The sequence below is a fragment of the Olea europaea genome, chromosome 5 (genome assembly GCF_002742605.1).
Source record: "Olea europaea var. sylvestris chromosome 5, O_europaea_v1, whole genome shotgun sequence".
Taxonomy (NCBI): Eukaryota; Viridiplantae; Streptophyta; class Magnoliopsida; order Lamiales; family Oleaceae; genus Olea; species Olea europaea.
This window is the reverse complement of record NC_036241.1, coordinates 3,759,706-3,772,721: the sequence shown is the minus strand read 5'-3', so window position 1 is coordinate 3,772,721 and position 13,016 is coordinate 3,759,706. Positions and strand designations below refer to the sequence as shown.

Below are 13,016 nucleotides of genomic sequence, written 5' to 3'. Positions count from 1 at the left end.
GGGGGGGGGGAAGTATTTATAGGAATAGGAATCTTAAAAAAATGATCTTTGGCCAACAATCAACATTTTTTTTTTGAAAATTGTGAACCTCAGGCTGCTACGGTTCATGGTCCAAGATCCTTAGCCTGGCCCATGAGCTCTTTATGAGCCTGGCTCATGACCAAGCTCAAGGGTCACTTGGGGATCGTCTTGTCATACTTTTTTAGGCTCGGGTCACAGCAAGATCAGGCTAGGTTGAGTCTACGAGCAGCTCAATTCATTTTCCACCGTAGCTTAATAGGATTTGTTTACAATATCTTCTTTTAATATGCAATATTCTTGGGAATTGTCAATTACACAATATTCTATATTTGCTTTTCCAAAATTTTATTGATTGATAATTTTATATATAAAATATTGATGGTCACAATATCGACAGAATATTCTCATATTTTATAAGAAATTCTTGATTTTATGGCATTATTAAATTTTTAGGACACAAATGGCTCTCACTGACACCATTTACGAGAAGGTGAGGTCGTCTTTCTTTCCAACCGTCATACGGTTCACCTTAAAGATGGAGAAGGGAAGGGCTCTTTTTGTGTATGGGTGCTGCTTTGCCTCATACTCAGCGATGACTTGTCTCACTACTTGCTGAGAATCACCATTCCTAACGTGGATGGATCGCATACCCATTGCCGCAGCTAGTTCTAATCCAATAAGCAAGCCTTCAATAGTTTCCATTGAATGAATAATATATCCAGACCCTAAAAATAATAATGCTTTGGAATAAACATGAGTAATCAAATGAAATAAAGCACTTCGATGAGACTGCATTCCTAGAGCTAATATCATATAACCCAATTGAAACATGGTCGAATAGGCTAAACCCCTCTTAATGTGTTTTAGAGCTAAAGTAGCTCCTAAAAATACTGTTATTATTCCTATGAACGAGATTAAATTCATTATGTAATGCACAACTATAAAAAGAAGAAGAAGGCGAGCTACAAGAAAAATTCCCGCTGCTACCATGTATAAGAGCCGAATTATATTTTAACTCCCTCCCAAAAATCCATTTATAGTTTTTCCCTTAAGTTGAAGTGATGGAAGTGGAAAGGGAAGACTGTGGAGTTTAGAGACATTTAGAAAGGCAGGGATGGTTATGGGAGACATTGGAATGGGGAGGTATATATATGCATGACAAAATGATAGATATGGTGAAGAATATAGTATTATGGCACAATGTTTCATCTTAAAAGACTAACTTTGTTTAAAGTAGTAGTCCAATCTCTTATATGTTAATCTATATTTCAGTATCTAGTTGATATGAAATCTATCTGTGACATATCCTAGCAAGATAAAGTGACTTGTTTTTAGAAAATAAAGCTGGGAATCAATGTGTTCATTTGAGTCTTGATCAGATCAAGTTGATCACTGAAATTTAATGGACTCTGATAGACTAATACATGTTAAAACTTAAAGTTCAATTTTAAAAAGTAAACATTGTTAAGAAAATTAGCTCAAACTCTAATACGTAGGTCTTTATGTCAATATTTAACCGATGTGAAATTCATCAGTTGACATATATTAGAGATAATTACAAAATTCTTAACATCATTAATGAGAATACATCAAGTTTTGTAAATGCGGTTCTTTATAATTCTACCAAAAACAAGTAGATCTACGCATAGATTACATTGTTGGTTCTACAATTAACCCCTTTTTGGTGAGAGAAACAACCAAATCAATGCTCTTTGGCCTAGTTTTTAGAAAATAATCGTCAACCAGCCCACCATATCTTCTAAACAATTCATCCATGATTTCTCTTCCAAAATGGCATTCAAGCATGGATTCAACCATAGCCCTGATTGTTTTAGAATATTGTTGCCCCCTTGATATATAATATTTTTCAATTGTATTAGGGTTTTTATGGTCATTATTGTTGCTTGGAGCACCCCCATCCCAATCAATCTCAAAGGCCTCGAGACGAGTAATGGTAAATGAACCTTCTTCTTCTATTACAGATGTGACTTCCACAACAGAGGGAGTATAGTAGGGTGCATTGAAAGAATCAATCTTCTCTTCTTCAACAAAACCCTGAAAATCACCGATTTGATATAAAATATAATCCATGTGGACAAACCCATATAGAAATATTACCTTTTTCGAAAGAAATACTAGTGAGAAGCCATTATATGCATTCATATGTCACAATTTAATTATTTACTAAGATACTTTTTTTTTCTCGAATTCTTTCTAAATTATTATTTTACCTCTAAGGCCATACTCATTAGAGCTTGTGCCAAGAGATCCCACTGCATGCAACTTTCTTTACATGAGGGATCTGCGGAGACCTTGCCCATGAATGACAACACCATGCTTCCATCATCAACCATCTCTTCCGATCTCGATTTTAGAAATAATGAGAAATCTCTCTTGAACTGCAATAACTACGCATCGAATACACAACCCATACTGTTCATTGATGTATAGATCTTTCCTTTGTTTAGAGGCTGGACGAAACTCGAATCCAAAGTTGGTGGAACCTGCAGTTCATTATTTGTTGTGCTTTCACTTGTCAAGGTACAGCATGAAAACTTACAAAATGTCTACAATTTGTCTGCACAAAATGTCTATAATGCTTGTGTTGAAAATATGTTGTTCAAAATTAATAAACACGTATGTGGAATGGAATGAACAAAATTGGAACATAAAACTAAAATTGGAGGCCCAAGATGAACGCTATGCGACCGCATAGCAATATGGCCATGCGATCGCATGGCCACAACCCGAAATTCGAGAGGCCAGTTTGAAGAACTCCATGCGACCGCTCACATGGTAGTAACAAGTGACCGTTGGAGGTCGTTTCTAGTAGTTTTTTGGCAGCTTTTGGAAGGTTTCTTGCAACCTTTCAATATGGTTTTGACACCAATTCGTGGCATTGATTGAGGCCTATAAATAGTCCATGGATGATCAATGAAAAATATAGAAATCATATTATAAACATATGATTCATTCTTTCATTCCACAAGAAGAAACCAAAGTCTTCTTCATCCATATTCAAATTTTCCTAGTGTTCTTCAAGTTTTGGAGAGTCACACAAGTGCTTAACTATTTGATTCTCTACAAGGCTTGATTAATCCTTCAAACTATTTGTTGTGAGACCCTTTAAGCATCAAAATTATAAACGAGAGGGGGCAAATGTCGTTTAAGGACAGCGATATAATGTCGTGTTTGAGCCTCCATATTTATTTAGTTTTTTCCTATTATTTTCATCTTCTTGAATTTCCATCCCTCGATTTCTTCTCCAAACCCCGGTATGACAATTTCCCAACAATCTCAAACGATATTCTATGATGGAGAACGAAACCACTTCAGCGATAATCAAGTTGATGGATCAAGATCATGTTCGTACAAACCGTTTGATGGCACTAATTGCACGGGAAGGTTCGACTTGAAGAAATACATGCTTTTACTTGATAATGGAAGATAATAAGTCCAGATTCATGGTTTGGGCTTGGTAATTATCATTTCGCCCTCTCCAAATTCGGTAAGTCGAAATTGTGTTCGATTTCACGCATCCATGGGATTTACGTTCTCAAAAATTATAATGTGCAACCCATATGCTTGACATTCTAGGAATTTATGCAAGTACATAAATCTGCAAATTTATAATTGGTTTTGTGTACTCATGATTATGGCATATGTTATATTGTATGTTCTGGTTGCCCGAAGAATTCCTAGATTGTGTTGTGTAATTCAACCAATGTGTTGGTAGAATTTAAAATAATAATAAAATTAAAGTTCACGTTTTTTCCAGATCATGATGTGCATTACAGAACTTTGTTTCTTAAATATGATAAGGAATAGAAATTTCCGTTTACATCCTTGAAAAGGTGTGACCCTTTTGGAATTGCATGCGGTTATCTGTCTTCATCTGTGAAAAGGCATAAGTACTACCATGCATGTAAAGTGGTGTCGTCAATTAAATTAAATGTAAATGAATCTTTCTTTTTATTAATCCACATGTTTTACATGGATGTGCTTACATAAAAAACATGGTATTGAGAGGAATAATCGAGGTTCCTTAAGATTGTTTATCCATGTTGGATTTGATGTCTAATTCGATGATGAAAATTATTTGCCATGAAAATAGTTTCTGTTGAAAAGTCTTAATTATCTATTTTGCATCTCTATTGGTTGTAAATTGTATTACTTTATGGAAGAAATTATGTGAACTTTCATGACCATTTCTTCTACTAGAAAATGGAAAGTTACATATGGATTACTTCATCTTGATGAATGTTATCGCATGTAAAACTAAAATATATTGGTTATTCTCACTTTGTTGTGACAATTGGAATGGTTCACATGCATGAATATTAAAGAATGTAATTCAAACCAATTGTAGTGGCTGAAGAACTATTTGACCGTGGTTGATTATTCGATGATTAATTCCAATATATGGGCTGTGTCACATCTGCTTGGATGATACACAAACCCATTTGGGTAGCCCATATGTTTCTATAAGACATCATTTATTGCACGATGTATTTGCCATTATGTTGGCTTATGGGCTCCGAAGTGCAAGTAAAGCACATCCATATTTGTGTTTTGAGACCAGCATTGTAATATTTAATGGGTCTAAAGGATGTGAATAAATGCGGAAGGATGCCTACTATTTGTTGAAAGTACATGAAATTTCATACACTTCTATTGGAATATGAGAATTACATGATAAATTTGATGGTTGATTTCATGTCCTATTGGAATGTTGATAGCCACAATTAAGTGAGATAATATTATGCAAAAAAAAAAAAAAAAAAAAAAATTTGATTTTGATCAACTATGAATAAGGTGAACATGTACCTTATTATTTGATGTAATATGATGCTATCTTGTCAAAGTGATAAATTGCATATGATTGGAGAAATTGCAATTCTTTTAAATCAAGAAGTACAGCCCTATTCGTTATCGAATTGGACTTCAATCATGGAGCCAAATTGAGTTAGTTTATGCTTCAAAAGCATTAATGGTCTATGAGATGACCTTGATCAAAGTGAATTGAACTATGAAAGAGTTGATGAACTCTAAGTTCAATTACAATCCTAGATGTGGGGGTTGACATATTGAGGAACTCTAAGTTCGAGTATAACCCGAAATGTGGGGGTTAACATTAAATACCTGTGAACTTATACGAGAAGTTCAAAGATATATGGATGCAATATTACAAGATTACATAAGTATTCCTAATTAAGGAATTGTGGGGGTAACTTAATATAAAAGTTAAAGTTTCCTAAACCTTTTAATCATAGAAATATATCTATAAAGGAGAAAAGGTGGAAAATCTTTATAAATAATTGTAAGGATGGATAAACTAAAGTGGATAAATTGGGTTAAAGCCGATTATGGCGTTTGCAAAACAATTTGAATATTTAAAGAAAATTCATATAATTATCAAAGATGGAATAATTTCCATAAAGACGTAGCGGATACTTTCAACCACTAAATAAAATTTTAGGGGTATCTACTTTAAGTAGGATAGGGTTGAAACTCCTAAACTATAAAAGTTCACCAATAACAGTAACCCTACATGTCATTACTCAAAAAGTAATCCACGAGTTCAAATGTTACTAACAAGTCATTCGATATGTGGATAGTTTCAACATTATAAAAATTCGCAATAATCATATCCTAATTAAAATAATGCTGGTTGTTACTAAAGTGAGGGCTGAGCATTAAAGCTCTTAATAAAGTTCAGTTATAAAACACAAGTACCTCTAAAAGTAACAAAGGTACTAGAAAAACTTTTCCTAAACCAACTTCGAGGTGATACCACTTCAATAGAGAGTTGGAGTTTCTCTCTTTAAAGTTTGTTGAAAATGATGAGCGCAAGGTCATATTAGCGCTAAGTGAGTTATGAGGAACTTGAGAACACGTAATACTCGTGTGTGTATTCTTACCAGTATTATCATATGGAACAATTGGTTCAAAACTTCACGCTACCTTTGATTCCAACTATACTTTGTTTGAATTACACTATGATTAGATTCAAATCGAAAGATATCTAATTCTTACGCATGAGTATTGTGTACTTTGAATATGAGAGTTTATTGAAATTTTAAACAACTGGGGGATTGTTGAAAATATGTTGTTCAAAATCAATAAACACGTGTGTGGAATGGAATGAACAAAATTAGAACATAAAACTAAAATCGGAGGCCCAAGATAAATGTCATGCGATCGCATAGCAATATGGCCATGCGACCAACCCGAAACTGGAGAGGCTAGTTTGAAGAACTCCATGCGACCACATGGTAGTAACAAGTGACCATTGGAGGTAGTTTCTAGTAGTTTTTTGGCGGCTTTAGGGGGTTTCTTGCAACTTTCGACATGATTTTGGCACCAATTCATGGCATTGATTGAGGCCTATAAATAGGCCATGGATGATCAATGAAAAATATAGAAATCATATTACAAACATATGATTCATTCTTTCATTCCACAAGAAGAAACCGAAGTCTTCTTCATCCATATTCAAATTTTCCCAGTGTTCTTCAAGTTTTGGAAAGTTACACAAGTGCTTAAGTGTTTGATTCTCTACAAGGTTTGATTAATCCTATAAACTATTTGCTGCGAGACCCTTTAAGCACCAAAATTATATACGAGAGGTGGCAAATATCATTTGAGGACAGCGATATAATGTCGTGTTTGAGCCTTCATATTTATTTAGATTTTTTTCCATTATTTTCATCTTCTTGAATTTCCATCCATCGGTTTCTTCTCCAAACCCCGGTGTGACAATTTCCCAACAGGTTGTGCCATTAATTATAAATAAAATAAATGTGTCATATTCTAAACGCCTAAGCTTTGAAAAAAGTTCTTCACAATCATCACGTATTCACGAAAATTATAAACGTGTCAAAGTTTCATATAAAAATGAATTTGGCCTATCTGTGTATTATAGGAATTTCTTGAAGTTGCACATATAAATAGATATATGCATCTGCTCTTTTAAATTGTTGTGCATATGGCCATCTTTTTCCTTTCAATTTTGGTCCAGACCACGACGACCCTATCCCTTAGAGATGGAGAGGGCAGTGGCCATTTGATTTTGTGGGAATTTGAAACAATACAGAAAAGAGATGGTTTTGGCCAGTGATGAAGGAAAGTTTCGTGTTAGTGTCTGATATGTACACAATTTTCATGAGTAACGATATCTCAGGACTGACTCAAGACCTGTGTTTATTTTGATACTATGTAGAATTCAATCACCTAATGTAAAAGTTTCTAGAAAAGAGACATATTTGTTTAAATACTGTCTTCAATGTTTACACAACATTTTAACCTCATCAGTGCTTTACTGATTATCTAAACTTTCGATATATTTCAAAATTCTCGTCCGAGATACCTCACACAGTGATGAATTTCTTGTAAATAATACAGACAACTAACCACCAATGCCTAAAGTTTTGTTATCAAATCTTACAGGCAAAAAGTGTTCAATTTAAGCAATATTCTCATGGCATGTTTGATTTAGAGTAGACGACTTTTTAAGAAGAAAAATAATTCGAAATTTCAATTATTGTACTATTCGGCACAGTCCAATAATAGATACCAAATTAACATGCATTGAAGGTAATAATTGAATACGTACTAACCTGAGAAAGCCAATGGAGACTGGAAGAAGAGTGAACAAAATGCAAACTCTTCTTGGGAAACAGCCTCGCATAAAATGAACCTGGCACACCTGATATAAAGCACCCCTCTGGCCCTATATTCTTCTCCATTTTTAGTTTCTTGTGGAACTCCGGCAAGGAGATGAATATATTGTTGAAATCGTTGCCAGGAAGATCGTTCAATGAAATCCTTAACTCCGGCAATGGGATTCCCAATTTATTTGTGCTTGCGTACACTTATCTATGATTTCTGATATCACCATTAAAGCGTTAGGTCCCGATGAACAACCCAAATCTGCAATTCCTATGCTTTCTGGGAAATTCTTTTGCACAGACCGTACCACTGCTTCCTCGATTATTGAAGTTGCAACTGATATTATCTTCCTCTGCATAAAAGTGCATTGAAATATTCGAAATATACTGTTAGAAAGCCCACTAGAAAGCAGAAAAAAGAAATTAAAAATTCGGCATATTGACCAATTTAGAAATGGCAATGTCAAAATCAGTCGTTAACTGAAAATTGTGGGAAGAAATTGGTGCATGAATGACTCTTGGGTTTAAGTACGTAATCTTCTTCGGGTGATAAAAATGAGCATGATTTTATTTCTTCAGAAAATACTAGTAAGTTTACTGATTAGATAATAGTTAGTAATCCATTAATAGAACATGGATGTGAAGATATAAGCTACACAGGACACGGTGATTAAATAGAAAATCAGAAGGCTGCTCTTCTGCCCAATTCTATAGTAGTATTTCCAGATTTATTGCTTTACAGACCCCTATCTATCTTCCTCTTAATGTATTCTCTAAAAGTAAGATATCGATGTAACCCTCCTCCTTATATCTAAACCGATTTTGGAGTAAAACATTGTTGAGGAATCCAAACTCTCCAGTTGGGTCGAGGTCGAGGCCTAAAAAATCCCTGCTACGCTTTGATGGTAAAAAAAATAAAAAATAAATAAAAGAAGGTATTCTTTCCTGATGATATTCATTAACTAGAGTTTCGATGACATATCCCCTTGTATCATGTCCCTTGAATCAATAAAGATTCCACCTTTATAGTGGTTTGATTAAAAATTCACTAGCACACAGCTGAGGAAAGAATAACTTTTTAATTTGGTCGCCATATCTCAAGGATGAACCTTGGATAAACAAAGGAAACTATGAAGTTAAAAGTACGTGACTGCACATTAAATTTGCCATGAAATGTTAGAAATTCTGTTTTTTATTTTTCGAATTAAATGTATCGCGGATGGAAGAATAAACAATTCAGAAGTTTCTGTAAATGCTACAAATTTTACTTGTTTAAATATAGCGTTAAAGAATAAAGTTATATGTACACTTTAAGGTGTACACATAGTCTTACACCTTCCTCACATAGAGAGGGGCCTCGAGGATATTTTATTGTGTGTAGGCCCCCATTCAGGTGAGGGAGTGTAAGACTGTGTGAAATTAATTATGTACACATAGCATAGTTCAGTGTTAAAACATTCTTGAGTATGACAGAAATGGAAAACACGTATATATGAACCTGCAAAATGGAATTCTTGGCATAGCTGGTTTCCCCTTCTCCTTTGTTCATATGAACTTCCATTCTCTCTCTCTCTCTCTCTCTTCCCTGATTTCCCAGATACACAATCAAACAGATGAACACAGAATGAAATGTAATATGAATTCCATTGTGAGTATACTCCTCCATATATAGACGGAATCATAAGAAATGTGTGGACAAAATCAAGTCTCATGTTAAAAGACACATCATATATTAAGAAATAGAAAGGGTCTTTTTGATACGTTATGTAGTTTTATACAATACTTGCGACTTATCAGGTTCAGTGTTTCCCAATCAAGGTTATTGCTGAGAAATATTCGAGTAGGTTGACAATAAATGCAATCCACAAGATATCAGTGAAAATCTCCACAATGGAGGTAATTCATCCAAGAGATTAGGGCGTTATTTGAATTCCAAATTAATTTTTGTTTTTCTGTAGTTTTTTTTTTTTTTTTTTTGTGCATGCCTTTATATTGTTTGGTTAACGATATTTTTTGTTTTTCTGATTGTTAATAGTTGAAATAACGTAGTTCGATCCAATCAACATCTAAAAGGGGGGGTGAATAGGTGTTTCCTGTGGAATTTTCTTCTTCAATTAATTAATAATTCCAACAAGTCACAAATATTAATTTGTCCAAATCAGTTCACATGCTTTACTATCCTATATTGAAATACCAGTAAAAATAAATTGCAGGAAAGTAAAAGAGTCAATCATTTGATGACAAAGAAACCCCAATGTGGGTAAAACTCCGAGCTCAAGCCAGTAGGAATCCACTATAAATGAAAGTATAACTTATAACCCGTTAGGTTCAATCCACCATGGTTTTTTTGACCTCCTGATTGAATTTTACTCAAAGCCCTCCTGGAATGCGTGATCCTGCACCAACTCCCGGCTCCTAACGCTCCTAGATTTGCGTGCTACACCAATTTTCGACTCTTGCTTTCGTCTATCTCCTGTGGATTCAACAGAACTCCCCGTTCTCTCACGATCGGAACCCCGATCTCCGTCCTTGATCTTCAATAATCAACAAACACTCTGGAAGATTGTGTTGTAGTGTTTGATGAAGTGGATTTGATGTTTTTCAGTGATTGTGCTAGTTGAATATGGGATTGAATGAATAATCCAAGTTGTAGAAAAAAATTTCTTCAATATTCAATCCTCAAGAAGGCGTCTGAAACTCGATGCAATATAATTCATAGGAAGTGTATTGGGTCATTTAGGTCGGGTCAAAATCTCGAAAAAAGGAAAATAAGATTTTCTAGGTAATACCGTCGCTTAAACGAAAAGCGAGCGACGCTGTTTCGCTCGAGAGAAGTAGGGGCGAGAAGCGAGCAAAGGACTTTCTGCTTTTGACGCTCGAGCGACCACTTGGCGAGCAGCTAGCAAAACTTCAATGACACATCTTGCCCTACTACACAGCTCGAACCTAACAAATTTTTACAAAATCGCAGCTTGGTCCCCCATCTTTTACACATGTACAATTTTACCCCTAGCCTTTAAACATTGACAAATTGACCCAAACTTTTAAACAATTGCATTTTGACCCTTTGATCACAGAATTGCCAACACAAAATCTAACAAACTCCCCCTTTGACATTCTGTGACAAAACAGTATTACATTAATATGAACAACAATGACGACCCAAAATATTGATTCAACTGACTGTTGTCTTGTCTTCTTTCAACCTATTACTTGAAATCACAACTCACATACCGAGTGTAAAAGCATGAGAAACAGTAATAGATAACATAATAAAGATAAACAGTCACAAAGAGCATACCATTGAGCTAGATCAAGATATAATATCAATGTAAGTCAAAACACAAAAAACATACATTAATATTGCAAAACATCAAAACTTAATCTAGTAAAAGTAGTGTATCAATCATTACAAATCCTAAAAAAAACTACAAACTGCTACTCCCCCTTTTTGTCACAAATGACAAGGGGATCCCTAAGCAACTAAGCAGCACCATCATCTTTGTCGTCCCCGTCATCAGTCTCATCAGCATCAGTCTCATAATCACAGTGCTCGTGCATCCACCGAATACCCCACTGGACATAAGCAATAGCACCCCGCAGTGAACAAACTCCGTAGTGAGGCGCTCGGATGTAGCTCATAGTTGAGTAATCTCCGCCATCATGCGGGCCTGCTGCTCAACTAAAAATCGGCATCTGACCCATAAGTGCCACAGATGGGTCAACAGAGAAAGTAGGCGAAGTTGGCTGAACAGGAGGTGGAACAGAAGTGGATGAAGAAGGGATATCTCCAGTCGACATAGGAATATTCGAATGAGATGGAGGAATAGGGAAGAAACAACTAGAAGGTCACCAATGGGATCAGCTAGCACCTTCAGGTCAAAATGTGCAGCAGGCTCAGTATGAACAGAAGCAGACACAGAAGAGGTACCATGAGACCGACTCTGAAAGATCGTAGTATGGCCTATGGGACGTAGAGTCCATCGAGACACCCCATCAGGAAAAGAAGCCCCAAGTGATGTTACCAAACGGTGGATCAAACAGGCATACAGGAGGCCAATCCTATGACCTAGACCCTGAATGTGCTGACAGGTGAAGGTGGGAAGGTCAATGGAATCACCATGCAACAGCGCATAGAGAAATTGGGCCTTCTCCATAGGCAACGAGGAAGTGTGGGACACCGGCTACTGTTTCATGCACACAATGCACAACAAAATCTGACGGTCAGTAGGAAGGGATCTGGTGCAACTCACCTATGGACCACCACCCAAAGGACTGTTAAACAACGTGGATCGAATAAAAGAGTCGGCAGGAAGAGTATCGACTAACAAATACGAGTAAACAAGATGAATAACTCGAGAAATGTGAATAGTGCTAGAGATAATATCTGGAGTGATCCTAATCGTCTAACCTCAAAGAAACACCCTAAAGGACGACCTGCTGACATCATGAATGTTAGCATAGAATTCTTGAACTAGGAGACTAGGTGGGGGGTTTAAACCGATCAACAAAGGTTCCAAACCCCGAGAGGAAAAAATGGCTGCTAGGTCAGGTGGTAGGCCAGATAGAATGACCTCACATTCTACTACGATTGGACGTAATGAGAACTGACTCCCAAAGACTTCCTGAGCAGTAGATGATATAAATTTAGACCGACCATAAGCTGTCGACCCACTAGCAGGCTGAGCAGCAGTCCTAGCTCTCTTAGGTGCTATCTATAATGGAAGATATAGAAGACAGCGTCAAGTCATAAAGAACACCTTAAAGGAACAAGATGCATGATCGAAAAGCTACAAAACCCAAATATTAACCGTGACTCAAGACAAAGCAGGAAAGGTGCGAAACACGCCAAGTGAAGCACAAAAGATGCAAATCGATGCAAATCAAGGCACAAATGAGGCCGCACGACACAAAGCGCAGGAGCCTGAAGGGATGACCTAGAAGAAGGTAACACGGCGACAGGACGAAGGGAACAAACTGAAGGCCATAAAGCCAATGCGGAAATCAACATGTACATGTGCAGGGTAATGACTAAAGGATATAGAAATGCCGAAGACATCAACCGTAATAGATGGACACAAAAAAATGATAAATGGCGAAGGATAATGTGAAAGAAGCAAAACATCAAACATATTGCAGGCAAGATAGAAATAAGTGAAACTAAACACACACACACCACTCCATTGAAACTTCATAACAAAGCAAGCTATCTCTTCATCTTTAAGTGACTCAGTATCAGTTGACTCAAATTCCTCTTTCTTCAAGGTGTTTAAGGCATTGGAGTTTTTTTTTTTTTTTTTTAGCTGTGATATGGTGAGTTCATAG

At 36.0% G+C, this 13,016-nt stretch overlaps 1 pseudogene; it reads right to left on the bottom strand.

Annotated features, from left to right (window-relative positions):
• Positions 1-1,671: 1,671 nt before the first annotated feature.
• LOC111394146 lies at positions 1,672-9,252 on the bottom strand (annotated as a pseudogene).
• Positions 9,253-13,016: the final 3,764 nt, after the last annotated feature.